Genomic DNA, 19,998 nt, shown 5'->3' on the forward strand with positions numbered 1-19,998 from the left:
AATCCTAGTGCCCATGAATTACACACGCGAGTATTTTCAATAATATTATTTATAGGCGCGAGTGTGTAGTGTGTGCGTTTTATCCTCGTAACTGTAGAAAAAGAAAAGATACGATATTCCACAAATATCATTCCATTGTGTTTAATAAGTGATAATTAGTGCTTATCAAGTAGAGATTTAGACATTATTATATTGACCACATATTCCTCTTTTATTTATAAATATTAACCATATATAATATTAATTCTGTTTTTAATGGTACAAATACAATTGTATTCGAAAAAAAGATGTAATTTTAATTTTGCACAGGATCCCTGTATACTGCGGTACGGCCAGTCTCTCTCCACCTCCTCCTCCCTTTGCTCTGACCAGACCACCGTGCGACTCCGTGTGGCAAGCCACGTAGGGAGAGGAGGCGAGAGCCCGCGGGCGCAATGGGGCTCTCCGGCGCAATGATCTCCGCGCCGTTCGGTTTCCGCGTGCTGCCGCGCGGGGCGGTCGGCGGCAAAGCGGGCAAGGCGGAGACAGAGAGGTGACGGCTGGCGGGTGTGGGGCGACGCCTGGGCGGCAGTATGGTGAGGTGCATAGCGACGGAGAAGCACGACGAGGAGGCGGGGGTCGCGGTTGGGGTGGAGTTCGCCGAAGAGGAGGACTACCGCAAGGGCGGCGGCGGCGAGCTGCTCCACGTGCAAATGCAGGCCACCAAGCCCATGGAAAGCCAAACCAAAATCGCCTCCAAGGTGATCACTACTCTTAATTCCCTCGCTTCTCTCTAATCATGTTCTCTATGCATGTTCTAATGATCATGATTATAGATTTCGTCCATTTTTGTTGTACTAGTATTTAGGATTTACTGGACATAAAATCCATAAAGTTGATTTAAATGTAGGAGATAGAATTGCTAAGGGTATGTACAACGCAAAGATGCTTAGATAGACGTTTAATCAGAGATGATAAAGAAATATTTGCATAAGAGTCTTAATCTACAATGCAAATTACTAATTTTTCACACTAATCTCCACACTTAAACTGTCATTTTCCATGCTCAAACGACTCCAAGCGCCGACGCCTTTGCGAGCAGCGACGCACATGCAAGCGCTCAGGGCAAGCTCCACGGTGGTGTGAAAAATTAGCAACCGGTTGGCCACATGTACGCATTGTACGTGGCCTAAGAGTACAGTAAAATATAACACCATTCAGTTAGTGTAATGAGTCCACGATGGTCATTCTTCATGCCGTACTTCATGGAGTTTTTTTTTATATTTTTTATTAAAAATTTAAATAAATAGATTCTCTACAGAAGAATTTGCAAAATTAGACGTCTGCAGCCCTCTGAGAGAGCGGTTAGAGGCCCTAACCGCTCTATGAGAGGACGGTAGGCCTAATCGCCCCCTCAGAGGGTGGGTACGGCCTGCCTGCCCGACCGGCTCCCTTACCGCCCCCTGAGGAGGCGAGTAGGGGTCCTTACCGCCCAGGCCGTACCCGCCCTCTGAGGGGGCGAGTAGGGGTCCTTACCGCCCTCTCAGGGGGCGGTAAGGGGCCTCCCCGCCCGCCACGCTGCGTTGCCCGCTCGGCCGCCCTCTCCTATAAAAAGACCGAAAAATAGGCCAAAATTTCATTATAATCCGAAAAAAGAAAAAGTTGAGAAGAGGGAGGAGAAGAGAAGAGAGGAGAGGGGAGGAAGAGAGGTCGGCGAAACCCTGCTGCATTTGAGCCGCGGATTTGAAGAATAATTTCGGGTAAGTCTTTTTTTCCTTTTTATTGTTGTTAATTTGTGCAGTAGTAGTATATGACATAGGTTTTAGACATTTATGACATAGGGTTTAGAAAATTATCAAATTTATTTAGAAAATTGTACGATAGCAGTGCAATGTAGAATATTATTTTTAGTATATTATTTTCACTATATTGGGGTTGTACCTGTGGACGTAGGAGGTAGTAGTATATGATAATTTGTGAACCTAGGATAGAATTTAGAAATAATTTTATCTGATAATTAGAAATATAGTTTATTGTCTTAACATTGGTTATGTTTGCGGGTGTTTCCAGGGATGGCAGATAAATTAATTTTTCAGATATATTATGGTGAGGATGAAATTAAGTACGGTCTTAACGGTGTAGATCTGTCTAGATTTTGTCATGTCATGAAGGGGCTTAGTAAAGCTAATGAGATGACCATTGTGGGTGTGTGCAAATGGCTCATGCGGTTTTTTCAACTGGATCCGCAGGAATATGAGCTGAAGTTGAAAGCTGTCCTTAACCGTGCTAGTCATGGATACTTTGGTGAGCTTGTTCCCATCGAAGCCACATCAACTTGGAGGCAGTATATAGATATATGTTGTGAACGTGGCCTGCCGCTTGTTTTGTTAGCTGAGGCGTACCTAAAAGATCAAAATGAGGTGAACTCTGCGGAAGCAGTAGTAGGACCAAGTGAGGCAGTGGAAGATGAATCAGAGGCGACTAATGTCGGGTCCAGGGAGGAAGTTGGTGATGTTCCAGAGCTGCAACCGATGGGTGTAGCTGATGAAGGGGAGCACATCCCTAGCATCATTGAAGATATGAATTTGGAGGATGAAGAGTTGGAGGAAGGCCTTACCGATGGGGATTCGTCTGATGAGGAGGGTAATGCTCCATTTCTTGCAGAGTGGAGGGATCATGAATTTTCGAAGCTGGTGGTTAGCGAGGCTGACCGGACACAGTGGCAGTACCATGAGAACGAGGTGTCACAGGGTGCTATGTACCCTAGAAAAGAGGCAGTTATTGATGCAGTGAAATTCTGGTCGTTGTCTCTTTGTAGGCAATTCAAGGTTGTTAAATCCAGTAAAAGGGGGTACGATGTGAAGTGTTTGGTACCTCAGTGCCCTTGGCGGGTGCACGCATTCAGAGGGAAATGGGTTGACTACTAGCAATGCTCAATAGTTAAGGAACATAATTGTCACATTGAGGAAATAGAGTTCGCCCACCGGAACCTGTCTTATGCTTTCATTGCAAATGTTATGTACGGAGAGATTGTGGACAACCTAAGGTATGAGCCACGATCAATAAGCTGTGCTATTGAGCAAAGGTTCCAGTACACAATAAACTATGCGAAGGCATGGAGGGCGAAACAAAAGACTATTGAGATAAGGTTCGGAACATAAGAAGATTCATATCACAATCTACCTCGTCAATTAGCCACAATTTGTGGAAGAAATCCAGACAGCTACTATGATATCAAGCATTACCCCTCTACTGATGTGGAGTACAGCGGAAAAAGAGTGTTGCAGCGTGCTTTCTTTGCATTCGCTGCAACTATAAAAGCATTTCGATATTGCCGACCCATCATATGCCTAGATGGAACATTCCTAACTGGGAAGTACAAAGGGCAGATTTTGTCTGCAATTGGGGTCGATGGTAACAACCAAGTCCTGCAGTTTAGTTGGGCATCCGCTGTTCTTGCTGCGACGTATCGGGCGCTCTGCGACGTGTGCACGAAGAAAGAGCCAGTAGTCACTTTCGCCGGGTGTCCACTTCTTCTGCAGCTATGGTCATACGAGCATTTCTCCATAGGCAGGCCGGTGGTGGACCGCTCCCCGTACCCAGAGGAATGGTACGGCGAGCTGGACAAGGACGCGCCTACTATGGCCTCGATGTGCTGCCGTCGTCGGGTACGTATTTTATATTAACAATTTGCTTCGTGTTCTTTTTCCCTCTAACGATTTGTACTGATGTTTGTCACATAGCCACACTGGGCGCACGAGCAGTCTCGCAGCGCGTACGAGCATTTTCGTACCCAGTTCGACAGGCTACATCCTGACGACGTGGTATGGGAGCCATACAACATCTTGGCAGTGCAAGGGCGTGCAGGATTGGGTTTGTCACCGTTGTGTACCCGCGACGAGGAGTACTGGCTCACGAAGGCGCCGCTTGTCTTCGACATCTACGTCGAAGAGTACTCACCGCACCGCGTCATGCGGCAGTTTGGCCGTCACCAGGCATTCCCTCTCGTCCACATCCGTACCGCCCCGTGCAAGTCCAGAGGTACATATGCAAAATTACAGTTTTCGCAACCTTCGTTTTACTGTGACTTACATTTACCGTGGTTCAAATGCAGGTACACACGGAAAGGCCAGCCAGCTGGCAACCTCTGGGTAGAGCGCTTGGCCCCTTACGTGGCAACATGGGCCCAAGCGCTACAGGACATCGTGGAGGAGGCTCGTCCCCACACCGAGTGGAACTTCAACGAGTACCTACGGTGGTACATTCCACGTACACGGACACGTGTCACCTACACCCCAAAGGGTGTCCGACCCCATATCGCGTCGACAACGGAGGCATACTAGGTGCATTGGGACGAGGACGCTGCATTAGCAGTAAGTTGTTTTTTAAAGTCAGTAGTCCATAACCATATACTGTAATTGTTTACTTCTGTTCGTATCCGCAGGCAGATATCGTTTATGATGTATATAGGGATGCAGCTGGGGCCATAGACCACCTCCGGCAAGGGCACCACCTAAGTGCGTCGGATGTTGCGAGCTTCATCAAGCGGGTTTTCGACAAGACAGCGCGCGCCTTGAAGCTTACCTCCTGCCGATCTACCACAAATGTAGCAGGGGCGCCTCCCAGGTCCAGTGGTGTCCACGCCGAGTCGTCTCGACCGTCAGACGTGCACCGTCGTTCATCCATATCGGCACCCACACGGCCCCTTCTACCACGTCATGGAGGCTCGGAGCAACTTGGTATGAATTATACTTTTGAATAATATTGAACAATATCCTTTACTTACTACTGCATTGATTATTAAACTTTCATTAGGTTCGCCTACACAAGTCTCGACGCAACCTCGTAGATCGAGCCCAGTGCGTCCACCCTCAGGTACTGGCGGCACCTTTCATCCTAGTTTTAATACTTTCAGCAAAATAAGTTAATATTGTGCTCAGGTTACTTCGGTGATGAGGCCGGTCCATCTTTGGCGGCCCCACGCCCGACCCTGCCCGCAACGTATGAGCCATACTACGGCACGACAGCGTGGCCTTTTTCTGCTGCACCGTCATACCACGTAGGTACAATTATACAATTTTTACTACTACTTCCAATACCACATTGTTCGTATCTAACGTGATTATTTGTTTGTAGGCCCCTCCAGCCAGTACACATGGACGCCTGCGGAGCCTTCACAGTCCTCCTACCCTAGTCAAGAGGATGATGCTGGCCCGGACGTCGCGTACGACCTCGTCCGTGACTTCTTTAGGGGCACACCTGACTACGACGTCCTCCAGCGGTCCCAGGTTTCCAGTGCTCCCCTTCGGACACAGCCCACGCAGGACGAGGCCTCGACACCGGTGGTCCCTACTAGGCCTACCAGACACGTCTATCCACCCGACCCCCTCACCTACTCCAGGGGTCACGTGAGGGTTAACCAGCGGCATCGGGACCACGATGGGGCGCACGGACGACGGCAACGAGGGAGGCAGCAGTAGAATTTTACATTTTATGTAACTTACATATGCATAATCGCTTCGTGATGTACTCCTATGTATTCAGACACGTTTATTTTGTATGGTCGACTTAGCATGTCGTAAATGCATTTCGTATTCAGACACGTTTAACGAAGAAGTGACCACACTACTAAACTTTAACCATGACTTGACAAGACATGGCTCCTTGTGCAGGCTTTAAACAAGACGTGACAACATTACCCAGCTTTTTCCAAACAATAAATGACAACACGGGTACCAATAAATGTGGAATCTCTGACCATGATCAATGACACAACTTTCCCATTCTTCAAGATGGAATCCGATGCTCCTGCCACCAGCTACGCCCCTGCCCTCACTCCTTTCTTCAAGAGCGAATGCAATGCTCTTGCCTCCCCCAACTATAAATAGCCGAACCTCCTTACGTTGAAGCATCACTCATTTCTCATATCTCTCAAGTGCAATGTCTTCCTCAGCTCCATCAAACCCACCAAAGAAACATTGGGGGACTACCATACCTGAAGGTCTCGAATCACCAATGTGCTTCTGTGGTGACCTTTGTAAGCTCCGCGAGTCGCAGGACATCTCATACACCTATGGGCTACGCTTCTTCATGTGTACCAACTACGAGTATGACAAGCCTCAACATGCAACAACTGGTTATCGACCGGTACGATAACAGATATCCGCCTCATCTCTTCCGATTTCGCACCCTCTTTTACTAACCGCTAATCTTGTTCCATTTGTTCAGTCCCCTCCACCCCTCTGTGATTTTATTCAGTGGCTCGACAATGAGCAAAATGACTCACAGAAGCAGTGGGTCGACATGAACATGAGGTGGAGAAGGGAAGCGTACGCCCGTCGGGAGTACGAGCAACAGCAAGAGGAACTTCGCCTCAAGCGGGAGGAAGAAGAGCGCATGAGGAAGGCGGCGCACGACCGTACCGTGGCTCAGGCTCGGGAGGCTGGGAGGGAAAGGAAGCGGGAGAGAACCCGCCGTGCTAAGGCGGCAGGTCCCGATGCCCTCCGAAAGTGAAAGTATCCTAGATGCACTCAGTGTAGAGTACCTAATATAACTTGACATACTTTCCCTCCCTAAGGCATGTTATGATTAGGATCGGCGCACTAATAAGTAAGTCTTAGTGCGAACCGTACATGCCACCTTTGTTTCCTCATCGTGTCGTCGCGGTTACATTGTATTGTAATGTTTTCACCCTATATTTAATACTATGTTTGTCCTCGTTCGCACCCCATATCCACGTAAAATGCTGCGACTGCTAATTACTGATTTTTTATTCTCCAACTATTACATAACCTACTCCAAATTTAAATTCTTAATTTCCTTAAACCCCTTCCTTTTTATTTCTTCAATTACACAAAAAATTACATTTTTAGAGAGAGAAAACGCCCTAACCGCCCCCTCAGAGGGCGGCAAGGGGGGCCCCTTGCCGCCCTCTGAGGGGCGGTTAGGCCTGCCGCTCTCTCAGGGGGTGAGAGGGCTGCAGACGCCTAATTTTGTAAATTCTCCTACGGAGAATCTATTTATTTAAATTTTTAATAAAAAAATATAAAAATAAAAAAAACTTGTACTTCATGTGCTTTGGCTACAAGGACGTCCTTGGGCCCGCTTGAGCTTGATGCCAGACAGGGACAATGTTTAACCTCCCCTTCCACCATGGTTCACGTTCCAGAAAGAATGATCTCTTATTTGGATAAAAGGTGAATAAATCCGAGTTCACATTTTTTTTAAAGAATGATATCCATCTATAAATGGAGTTTTTTTTTAATAAAAAACTAAAGGCAATCATGTGAAGGCTGCTTCGAAGGGGCCATGTTATTAAGCTTCTTTCACTCGCTTAATTGACTGTCAGCGCTCCTGCACTGTTTCTTAAAAAAAATATAATGCATTTCATGCTGAAATTAGCGTACCTCCACTATTTCGCAACTTTAGTTTCTCATGTGTAACTAACTGCACATCATGCCAATTTTGACAAATCAAATGAGGAACAGTCCTAAAATGGCCCGGTTATCACAAGACGCAAGCTATTGTGATTAGTCACAGTCACACGTCCTAGGGAGTTTGCACATGATAAGCATTTCTTCTTTTTTTCTCACTAATTCCGCTATCGGAATCACGTTGCCTGATCGCATATCCCACGATGATGTTGAATTCATTGGATTGTACACGCACAGTATTTCCAGTCTAATGTCACACAATTGACTTATCTTAATTCAGTTAGTCAAGTGGATTAGTCTAGAGTCTAGACGCAGGCAATCGCCCAAAATCATACCATTTTTTCTGTGACTTGATCCAGAGGTTCTGGAACATGACACACAGGGACTTTGTCTCTAGCCTACTAGGTTTGCCCAAAAATTCAACTTAAACTTTTGTGCCGTAAACACACCACGGTAAGGATGTTTGAGTTCTTGTTTTACTGAAAACCTCCAAACAAGCTACTTTTTTTAAGGATAAAGGAATTATCGTTCAAATGTAGATGGTATTGGCATAAATAAGTTTTTGTTGTTGTACACCTCAGGTAAGTAAAATGTGACCTTATTCTTCGTTTGCAGCTGTTGCCCATATCTGATGAAAATTCAATACTTGATTTGGTCATCATTGGCTGTGGTCCTGCCGGCCTATCTCTAGCTTCAGAGTCAGCTAAGAAAGGGCTCACCGTTGGCCTCATTGGCCCCGACCTTCCGTTTACGAACAACTACGGTGTGTGGGAGGATGAATTCAAAGGTGGAGTGTTGTATTATTTGCCGCAATGCAATGCCGATTACTTGCTTAACATCTTTCCCAATATAATTTAACATGATGGCTTCTCCAAAATGAAAAGCAATAGAGTAATGATACTTGTTCTGTTTTGCTGTCCAGATCTTGGTCTAGAGAGCTGTATCGAGCATGTCTGGAAGGATACTATTGTGTACCTAGATGGTAACAAGCCGATACTAATTGGCCGTTCTTATGGCAGGGTGCACCGTGACTTCCTGCATGAGGAGTTGCTGAGAAGGTGGCTTTTTCATGTGGTAGTCTTGGGGTTCAGAATTATCAATTACCAAGCAACATGATATAATATGATTGACATTGAAAAGTAACAACGCTTAAATCATCGGCAGATGTTATGAAGCTGGTGTTACGTACTTCAACTCAAAGGTGGACAGGATCATAGAATCTCCAGATGGCCATAGAGTAGTCTGTTGCGAAAGGGACCGTGAGATACTTTGCAGGCTTGCCATTGTTGCTTCCGGGGCAGCATCTGGTAGGCTTCTAGAGTACGAGGTTGGAGGTCCCCGTGTCTGTGTGCAGACTGCATACGGAGTAGAAGTTGAGGTACACAAAGACTGAAGAAGTTGTTCCTTTCAATTCATTGTTTATCATTCATTTCATAATTCACATATGATCAGTTTACTCTTTATAGATGAAACTTTCAACATACCATTTCAGTACTAGTTGTTTGTTCATTCAGAATGATTTGATATTTTCAGGTGGAAAACAATCCATATGATCCCAGCTTAATGGTTTTCATGGACTACAGAAATTGTTTCAAAGAGAAATTCTCACACTCTGAACAAGAAAATCCCACTTTCCTATATGCTATGCCCATGTCATCCACACGAGTTTTCTTCGAGGTCTGTACATAATTTTTGTTATTTCCGTGATTCTGCTACAAGCATTTTCCATGCTTTTAAGTTTCCGACTAAGAACTTCATCACAGGAAACATGCTTAGCTTCCAAAGATGCCATGTCCTTTGATCTACTTAAGAAGAGGTTGATGTATCAGTTGGATGCAATGGGAGTTCGTATCCTAAAAGTTTACAAGGAGGTAAGAAGTTAAGAGTTAATAGCATTGTTAATATATCATTCATATGTATGCTGAAAATCAACTGAAATGCTGAATCTTGGTTTCAGGAATGGTCCTACATTCCTGTTGGAGGGTCCTTACCGAACACAGATCAGAAAAATCTTGCATTTGGTGCTGCAGCAAGTATGGTGCATCCAGCTACCGGTATGAACAAATCCTGAATTTTCACACACCATTTCCTTCCTTACATATATTGACAACGTTTTTGAAAATGCATAGGATACTCGGTGGTCAGATCTTTGTCTGAGGCTCCGAGATATGCTTCTGTGATATCCGACATTTTAAGGAACCGAGTTTCTGCACAATATGTGCCAGGAGCTTCTCAAAATTACAGTCCATCGATGCTCGGTAAGCATTCTTCTGGTGTTCACACAACTTGACTGGCATTATTATCACATCGCTTCAAGACAAGCACAGTTTTATGAAGTAAAGTTTCAGATAAGTGAGCAAAACTTTCTGCTACTAATTGTTATATGATGTTTCAGCATGGAGAACACTATGGCCTCAAGAAAGGAAACGTCAACGCTCGTTCTTCCTTTTTGGATTGGCATTGATAATCCAACTGAATAACGAAGGCATACAAACATTCTTCGAAGGCTTTTTCAGGGTGCCGAAATGGTAGTTACAGTCGTGGTTGCAATTTTGCCCTGTTTCAGCTTTCAGTGTACTGAAGTTTATCATTCTCAAAATGTTTTGACAACCATTATTTTCCTCAACAGGATGTGGCGAGGATTCCTAGGCTCGACTCTTTCATCGGTGGATCTCATACTATTTTCATTCTACATGTTTGCAATAGCACCAAATAAGTTGCGAATGAACCTCGTCAGACATCTCTCTGACCGGACCGGCGCGACAATGATCAAGACATACCTGACCTTGTAAAACCATCTCAACAATCTGCAAGAACACTAGAAATTGTACAGTTTTGTAGTTGTACATAACTTAGAGAGCGTATGGGGTTTACTTGCGATGCTAGAATGCCCCTTCAGATTTTTATGTTGGCTCTGGTGATGGGATAGAATTCTCTGAAGGGAGGCACATGCTGCGTGCTGCAATAAAAAGCAGAGGAATCAATTGTTTGTTAGAATTATTGGGGTCGGTCTATATAATAATTTTTAATAAATCTCAAAGGTTCATATTGCGGAGAGGTGACTCATGTTGAGACTTATCTTTTATTAGTACCATATTGCTAATGAAGATAGAGGTGTGGGATTTTTCCCATATATATGTAAGGGGTCATCACCTCTTTGGAAACACATACAACATAGACTGCTAACTGAGATTAGCTTTAAAATTAAGAACGTTCTCATTTAGTGAGTCTATATAAGAGTTAGGGTTTTGCCTCTTTCTCTCTCTACTGTGCTATCGCTGTAGTCTACTCCATCCTGGCGTCGGCATGCACCGGCAACCGGGAGAGGTCTTCGAAATTCTCGCTCTTGAGATCTTGCATCAGGAGAGGGCAAATAAGGTTTTTGGGAAACGCTCCGTGCGACTGCTTAAGTTTTTCACCACGGCTCGTCTTCCTGATCGTTTGGACGTTGCCCGCTGTCATCGTCAACAATTTCGGCGCGTCATCAGTAGGATCGATCGTGCCATCAACAGGTGCAACCAGCGTCTTCAGCAACATTCACCACGCAGGACCAGTACGTAAAAATCATGTTTCTCATACTTAATTTCCTACAGTTCCTAATTTTAAGTACAGTAGATCTAGTCATATGTAGTGATTTCATACAGAAGTCTAGATTATGCTCTGATGATATGATCATATCAGTTTATCGGTTTTTGCTTATGAATTATATATGGATTAAATTAAACCTAAAAGTGTCTTATATTCCATCAATCCAAAAACCTTATTGTAGGCACTTAGGTTTATCAATGGCTGGTTTTGTCGATGCACTGAGGCCAGACAAGTTTTCTGGTGTGCACTTTAAGAGATGGCAAGTCAATGTTACTCTGTGGCTGACGGCTATGAAAGTCTACTGGGTGGCTAATGGCAAGCCGGAAGGAACCCTTACTGCAGAGCAGGAAAAGGCATTCACAGATGCCAATACACTCTTTGTAGGATGCATTGTTAGCGTTCTTGGTGACCGTTTTTGTGATGTGTATATGCACATATAAAGTGCGAAGAAGCTGTGGGATACATTGAATGCTAAATTCGGTGCATCAGATGCAAGAAGTGAACTGTATATTATGGAGCAGTATCATGACTACAAGATGGTTAAAAATCGCTCTGTAGTCGAGCAGGCTCATGAGGTTCAGTGCATCGTGAAGGAACTCGAACTCTTCAAGATCAATATACCCGACAAGTTTGTGGCTGGAGGCATCGTTGCCAAGTTACCTTCTTCGTGGAGAAACTTTGCCACTGTTCTAAAGCACAAGAGACAAGAGATTACTGTTGAGAGTTTGATCGTGTCTCTTGATGTTGAGGAGAAAGCTCGGGCTAAGGATGTGAGTCTAAAAGGAGGCGAGGGACAGACTAGCGCCAATATGGTGCAAAAGCCTTCCACAACAAGAACAAAAGGAAAGATAATAAGCCAAACAAAACTACCACCTTCAAGAAGAAGAAGTTGAACACAACAAAACTATCTTGCTTTGTGTGCGGTGAGATTAGACATTTCGCCAAGGATTGTCCGGACCGCAAGGGAAGAAAGGCTCTACAAAAGCAGAACTCAAAGATTGCTAATGTGGTGACCATTGGCGAAGCTGGAAATAGAGCTGAAAGGTATGAAAATTTACCTTCAGTGTTTTCAGTATTTCAGTCTACTAATTGGTAGATTGATAAGGGGCCAATGTTCATGTGTGTGCTAACATCTCAATGTTCTCTTCTTATTAGGACGTCTATGATTCTTCCGTCCTAATGTGGAATGGGTCACATACTTCTGTTCGTGGTGTTGGCACGGTAGATCTAAAGTTTACTTCGGGAAAGATTGTTCAACTGAGGAACGTGCACCATATCACTACAATGAACAAGAATCTAGTTAGCGGCTCCCTTCTTTGTAGAGACGAGTTTAAGGTGGTGTTAGAGTTGAATAAAGTAGTAGTGTCAAAGCATGGATAATTTATTGGTAAAGGCTATGAGTGCGGAGGCTTGTTCCGTTTTTCCCTTTCTGATTTCAGCAATAAGTATGTGAACTATATTTGTGGCAATGCTAATGATGATGCTAATGTTTGGCATTCAAGGTTATGTCATTTGAATTTTGGTTCTATGACTCGATTTTCCAACATGAGTTTAATTCCAAATTTTTCTGTGGTCAAAGGTTCTAAGTGTCATAGTTGTGTGCCATCAAAACAACCTCGTAAGTCCCATAAGGCAGCTGAGGAGAGAAATTTGGCACCTCTAGAACTCATACATTCAGATCTGTGTGAAATGAATGGTGTGTTGACGACGGGTGAAAAAAGATATGTCATGATTTTGATTGATGATGCGACTAGATATTGCTATGTTTATTTGTTGAAAACGAAAGATGAGGCTCTAGATCACTTTAAAATCTATAAGGCAGAAGTTGAGAATCAACTAGAGAGAAAGATCAAAAGAATTAGGACAGATCGTGGTGGAGAGTATTTATCTAGTGATTTTAATTTATTCTATGAGAAATATGGGATTATTCATGAGATGACGCCTCCCTATTCACCCCAATCAAATAGGGTTGCCGAAAGGAAGAACCGCACATTGACTGACTTGGTTAATACCATGTTAGACACAGCGGGATTATTTAAGGCATGGTAGGGGGAGACCCTGTTGACTTTATGTCATGTCCTGAATAGAGTTCCTCTCAAGGATAAGGTGAAAACCCCATATGAAGAATGGGAAGAAAAAAGCCATAACTTTCTTATTTGCGCACTTCGGGATGCTTGGCGAAAGTCAATATACCAATAACTAAAAAGTGCAATCTCGGACCTAAAACAGTGGATTGTGTCTTTCTGGGATATGCTCATTGGAGCATTGCTTATAGGTTTTTAGGTGTTAAATCTGAGGTACCTGACGTGCATGTTGATACAATGATGGAGTCTCGTGATGCAACGTTTTTTAAACTCATATTTCCTATGAAAGATTTACATAGCATATCTAGACTATCTTCTGCGATAATCTCTAAACCTACTCCATCTCTTGAGATTATTAAACAAGTACATGAGTAAGATCCTAAGGAGGGTGACAGTGAAGCTCCTAGGAGGAGTAAGAGACAAAGGATTGCAAAGTTTTTTGGTGATGATTTCACTGTGTACCTTGTGGATGACACTCCCAAATCTATTTCAGAAGCTTTTGTATCTCCAAATGCAGACTACTGAAAGGAGGCTGTACGGAGTGAAATGGATTCCATCCTCGCAAATGGAACTTGGGAGGTCACAGAACAACCCTATGGATGCAAACCTGTGGATTGCAAGTGGGTGTTTAAGAAGAAGCTTAGGCCCAGCAGTATTATTGAAAAGTACAAGGCTTGGCTTATGGCCAAGGGTTATACCTAAAAGGAAGGTGAAGACTTCTTTGACACTTATTCACCTGTTGCGAGATTGACTACTATCCGTGCGCTACTTTCCTTGGCTACCACACATGGTCTCATCGTTCATCAGATGGACGTTAAGATAGCTTTCTTAATGGAGAGTTGGACGAGGAAATTTATATAGAACAGCCTGATGGGTTTGTAGTAAAAGGTCAAGAAGGTATGGTGTGTAAGTTGTTGAAGTCATTGTATGGCCTTAAACAAGCTCCTAAACAATGGTATGAGAAGATCGACAGAACTTTAACATCTGCATGCTTTTCAGTCAATGAGGCAGATAAATATGTGTACTATCGCCATGGTGGGGGTGAGGGAGTTTTATTGTGCTTGTATGTTGATGACATACTGATATTTGGGACAAATGAGCCTGGTGTAATCTTAAACATCAAGTTAATCAAAGGAGAGAATGAGATTACTCTTACACAATCTCTTTATATTGAGAAGGTCTTGAGCCGCTTTGGCTATCAGGACAGCAAGCCTTCTCCAACACCTTATGATCTTAGTGTGATACTTTGAAAGAATAACAAAAGTGGCAGGGACCAATTGATACTCTCAAATTATTGGATCACTCATGTACCTAACTGGTGCTACAAGGCCTGACATCTCATTTGCTGTGAGCAAATTGAGTCGCTTTACTTCTAACCCGGGTGATGAACATTGGTGTGCGCTTGAACGAGTCATGTGCTATTTGCTTGGTACTATGAGTTATGATCTTCACTATTCCGGGTACCCATCGGTACTAGAGGGTTATAGTGATTCAAACTGGATATCTGATGCTGATGAGATTTATGCCACAAGTGGATATGTATTCACTCTAGGTGGTGCTGATGTGTCATGGAGGTCTTGCAAACAGACCATCTTGATGAGGTCAACTATGGAAGCAGAACTCACTACATTAGACACAGCTACTGTTGATGTAGAATGACTGTGTGAGTTATTGATAGACTTACCTGTGGTTGAGAAACCGGTACCAACTATCCTTATAAACTGTGATAATCAGACGGTTATTATCAAAGTAAACAGTTCTAAGGATAATGACAAGTCCTCAAGGCACGTAAAAAGATGATTGAAGTCTGTTAGGAAATTGAGAAACTCCAGAGTGATAACCTTGGATTATATCCAAACGGCTAAGAACCTGGCAGATCCCTTTACAAAGGGACTATCACGGAGTGTGATAGATAATGCATCAAAGGAGATGGGTATGAGACTCATGTGAGTTATACCATAGTGGTAACCTAACCTATGTGATCGGAGATCCCATGAATTAGGACCTCGGAAGAACAAGCTATTGGTCTAACTAGAGGAGAGTACCTTTGTTGTTTGACCCACTCAAGTGAAGATGCAATACTCTTAGATATCTATAAGGCAGGTTGGCTAATGCCTTAATGTGTTCTGTTGGCTTTAAGTAGCAAAGATGCTGACCTATAGAGCATTCTTGAAAGAACACACCTATATGAGTCTGATTGTTGGTCGCAGTCTATGAGATTTGGGTGATCTCTAGTAAACTCACAAAAAGACCATGGAGTAGGACTTATATGCTCCACCCGTGGGGTAGTCTGCTTGCAGCCAAGTATCAGTTATGACTTTAAGTGAAACTTGTTTGCACAAAACTTGCAATTCAAGGCATAGTCCATTGTTCAAGTTGTGAATGAGTGTAGCTTGATGTTCTAGGTGGATGTTCAACTTAACAAGTCTCCACTGAAACATTGGTATATCAAATAACAGTGGAAAACTGGTAATTCTCTATGAGACTTTGAGATCTGGTGGAGGATTGTTAGAATTATTGGGGCTAGCCCATGTAATAATTCCTAATAAATCTCAAAGACATATTATAGAGAGGTGGCTCATGCTGAGGCCCACCCTTTATTAGTACCATATTGCTAATGGAGGTGGAGGTGGAGGGTTTTCCCCTATATATATATGCAAGGACCCTCACCTCTTTGAGAACACATACAACATAGACTGCTAATTAAGAGTAGCCTTAAAATTAGGAACGCTCTCATTTAGTGAATCTATATAAGAGTTAGAGTTTTACCTCTTTCTCATTCTATTGTGCTGCCGCTGTAGTCTACTCCATCCCGGCGTCGGTGTGCATCGGCAACCGGGAGAGCAGGTCTCTGAAACCCTCGCTCTTGAGATTTTGCACCGGGAGAGGGCGAATAAGGTTTTTACGAAGCGCTCCGCGCTACTGCTCAAGTTCTTCACCACGGCTCGTCTTCTTGGTTCCTTGGGCGCTGCCCACTGTCATTGTCAACAATTTCGGCGAGTCGTCAGCGACATCGATCGTGCCATCAACACGGTGCAACCAGCATCTTCAGCAACCTTCACCACGTAGGACCAGTACGTAAATTTTGAGTACAGTAACTCTAGTCATATGTAGTGATTTCGTATATATGTCTAGATTATACTCTGATGATATGATCAAACCAGTTTATTAGTTTCTGCTTATGAATTATTTATGAATTAAATTAAACCTAAAAGTACCTTATATTCCATCACTGTTGTCTATGATCCCGTGTTGGCCATTTTTATGTATTTTTGTCTCTTGTTTCCCTTTCCTTTCCTATGTCACCCTTTCCTGCATTGGCCATATTTAACACCATTATTTTAGGTTGCTTAATACTCGATCAAAGTGTTTTTCAACAATTTCTAGAAGTGCTTAATACTCGATCCCGTGGGGGCTATTCCTTAAACTCTGGGTGTATGTACAGCTGTGTGTATGAGAAATACTAACATGTTTTGCAGCGCAACTGCCTCTCAATTTTGACTTTGATGTTCATGTTACGGAATGTATTAGATATGTGTACTTCTATTACATACATGTCTGGATTATACTTTTGTGGTGTAATAATGATGGTAAATTAGTTCCTGTTTATAATTTATCTAGGAATTAAATTAAGTATAAAAGTGTGTATTTATCCAATTATCCAAATAGCTTATTGTAGGCACATTGATTTAACAATTGCTGGTTTTGCCGAGACACTAAGATCGGACAAGTTTATCAGTATGTACTTTAAGAGATGGTAGATCAAAAACACTCTGTGATTTACGACTATGAATATCTACTGAGTTGCGTCTTACAAATTTGAAGGAACTTCTACCCCTAAGAGAGAAAAAGTTTGATGATGCCAACACACTCTTTTTAAGGATGCATTCTTAGTGTTTTTGCCGATCGTCTATGTGATGTGTACATGCACATAAATGATACAAATAAGTTATGGGACACACTGAGTACTAAGTTTGGTGTGTCACATGCAAGCAGTAAACTATATATTATAGAGCAATATCATTACTACAAGTTGATTTATAATCGGTATGTAGTCGATCAAGCTCATGAGATGTGGTGCATTGTAAGGGAACTTGAACTCCTTAAGTGTCAATTACCCGACAAGTTTGTGACCAGAGGCGTCATTGCTAAATTATCTCCTTCGTGGAGGAATTTTGCCACTGCTCTCAAACACAAGAGACAAGAAATCTCTGTTGAGAATTTAATCGCATCTCTTGATGTTGAGTAGAAAGCTCAGGGCTAAGGATATGCATAACAAAAGAGGCGAGAGATAATCTAGCCCTAATGTGGTGCAACCGTTCTCCAACGGTAAGTTCAAAAGAAAAAAATGTCAAGGTCAAACAAACCACCAACACCAAGAAGAAGAAGATAAACAAATATAATAAACATTGTTTCATGTGCGGCAATGTTAGATTTTGAGCTAATGATTGTCAACACCGCAAATAAAAAAAGGTTAATCAAGGAAAGAATACAAAGTCTATCAACATGACTATTGTCAACACTGGAGATGAAACTATTGCATATGGTAATTTACCTATTATTTTTTTATGAATCAGTCTACCGGTTGATGGATTGATACCGGGGCTAATGTATATGTGTGTGTTGACATTTTGATGCTTTCTTCTTCCGTTCTAATTAGGTTTCTTGGGATTCTTCTGTCTTAATAGGGAATGTGCCTCATACTTCTATTTATAGTGTTTACATGGTAGATCTGAAGTTTACTTCGAAAAAAATTGCACAACTGAAGAACATGCAGCATATCCCTTCAATAAACAAGAATGTAGTTAGTGGTTCCCTTCTCTGTAGAGACAGATTCAAAGTGGTGTTTGAGTCCAATAAAATAGTTTGTGCCAAACCATGTACTTTTTATTGGTAAAGGCTATGAGTCCGAAGGCTTGTTCCGCTTTTCCTTTTCCGATTTTTGCAATAAATCTATGAACCATATCGTGGAAATATCAATGGAGATGAGGCTAGTGTTTGGCACTAACGATTATGTCATATAAATTTTGGTTGTATGTATCACTTTCCAACTTCAATTTAATTGCAAAATTTTCCATTATCAAAGGTTTTAAGTGTCAATGTTGTCTGCAATATAAGCAACATCGTAAGCCTTACAAGGCAGCCAACAAAAGAAATTTGGCACCATTAGAACTCATACATTCAGATCTGTACGAAATAAATAGTGTGTTGACGAATGGTGAAAAAATATATTTCATGATTTTAATTGATGATGTGTCTAGCTTATGCTATGTATATCTGTTTAAAATAAAAGATTAGACTCTAGACTACATTAAAATCTATAAGGCAGAAGTTGCAAATCAACTAGAAAGAAAAATTAAAAGACTTAGGCCGAATCATGGTGAAGAGTATTTCTCTAGTGACTTCAACTTATTTTGCGAGAAACATAGAATTATTGATGAGAGAACGCCTCCCTATTCGCCTTAATCAAATGGGGTAGCTGAAAGGAAGAACTGTACCTTAACTGACTTGGTTAATGCCATGTTAGATATAGTGGGATTATCTAAGGCATGGTAGGGGAGACCTTGTTCACCTCGTATCATGTTCTACAAAAGAGTTCCTACTAAGAATTAGGAGAAAACCCATATGAAGAATGGGAAGGGAGAAAACTATCACTTTACTATTTGCGTACTTAGGGGTGCTTGGCAAAAAGTCAATGTTCAATAACTAAAAAGCGTAAGCTGGGAACCTAAGACAATGGATTGTGTCTTTCTAGGATATGCTCATCGCAACATTGTATATAAGTTTTTATTAGTTAAATTTGAGGTACCTGACATGCTTTTTGATACAATTATAGAGTCTAGAGATGTTACTTTCTTTGAGAGCATATTCCCATGAAGGATATACATAAGATTTCTAGTCAAACCTCTGAGATAACGAACAATAGAATTCTTTGGTGATGATTTCACTATGTACCTTGTGAATGATACTCCTAAGTCTATTTCAAAAGCATATCCATCTCCATATGCAAACTACTGGAAGGAGGCAATATGTAGCAAAATGGATTACATTCTTGCCAACGGGACTTGGGAAATCACAGATCGGCCTTGATGATGAATAATGGATACTCACCATATCCGGGTCCTCCAAGGTTGCCTATAATTCTCTTGGCATATCTTTATCTCTAGAAAGAGGATCCTTGGAAAAAAAACTACCCGTAGGTATCCAAGGCGTTCCGTAACTGGGAAGGTTTATCTCCAAGAAAAGAAAGAATGAGTCTAGAGGACGTACAACACCTCATATATATACGAAGGCAAGGGGCCCTGCAGAGAAGTGATACAATCCCAATACAAGTCAAGATAAGCAACACGAAGTCATTAGAAGCCAAGAAGGAAGTCGCCGACTAGGTTTAGATCCATCTAGGCTAGATAAACCCCCTTGTAACAGGCTCAGATCAATACAAGATAAACATGACGTAAGGTTATTATCCTCTACGAGGCATGAACCTATCTAAAAACCCACATGTGTTCCCCTTGTGATTCGTCTACTCAAAGCATCCCTCAATTCTTCAACAAGTTCATTAGTCAGCGATTAACTAATTGTCGATAGCTGGCACTGTCCATGGGGATCATGAAAAAAGGCATTGAAGAATCTACATACAAGATGCCATCAACATTGCCCAAAGCTTCACCGAAAACCAGTTTTTTGGATGAGGGGTTTTAAGACAACTTTACCTCTCTTCCTGACAAATCGGTGATCGACTGGGTGGATTTCAGCGATGAACTTCTCAACGATGATTCAAGCGATGAGGTAAGTCAATTTACATATTAATGCACCAAAGATTACAGCATTGAGTTTGAACCACTCGGCTTCCAAGAAGACTGTGAATGTTTGATTCACAGTAAGTTAGGATCAATCCTTGTAGTTTTTGACAA

General features: G+C 42.4%; 1 pseudogene; it reads left to right on the top strand.

Annotated features, from left to right (window-relative positions):
* The first annotated feature begins 434 nt into the window (after nt 1–434).
* Nucleotides 435–10,395, top strand: LOC133888564 (lycopene epsilon cyclase, chloroplastic-like; annotated as a pseudogene).
* Nucleotides 10,396–19,998: the final 9,603 nt, after the last annotated feature.

Source organism: Phragmites australis, chromosome 1 (assembly GCF_958298935.1).
Source record: "Phragmites australis chromosome 1, lpPhrAust1.1, whole genome shotgun sequence".
Classification (NCBI taxonomy): domain Eukaryota; kingdom Viridiplantae; phylum Streptophyta; class Magnoliopsida; order Poales; family Poaceae; genus Phragmites; species Phragmites australis.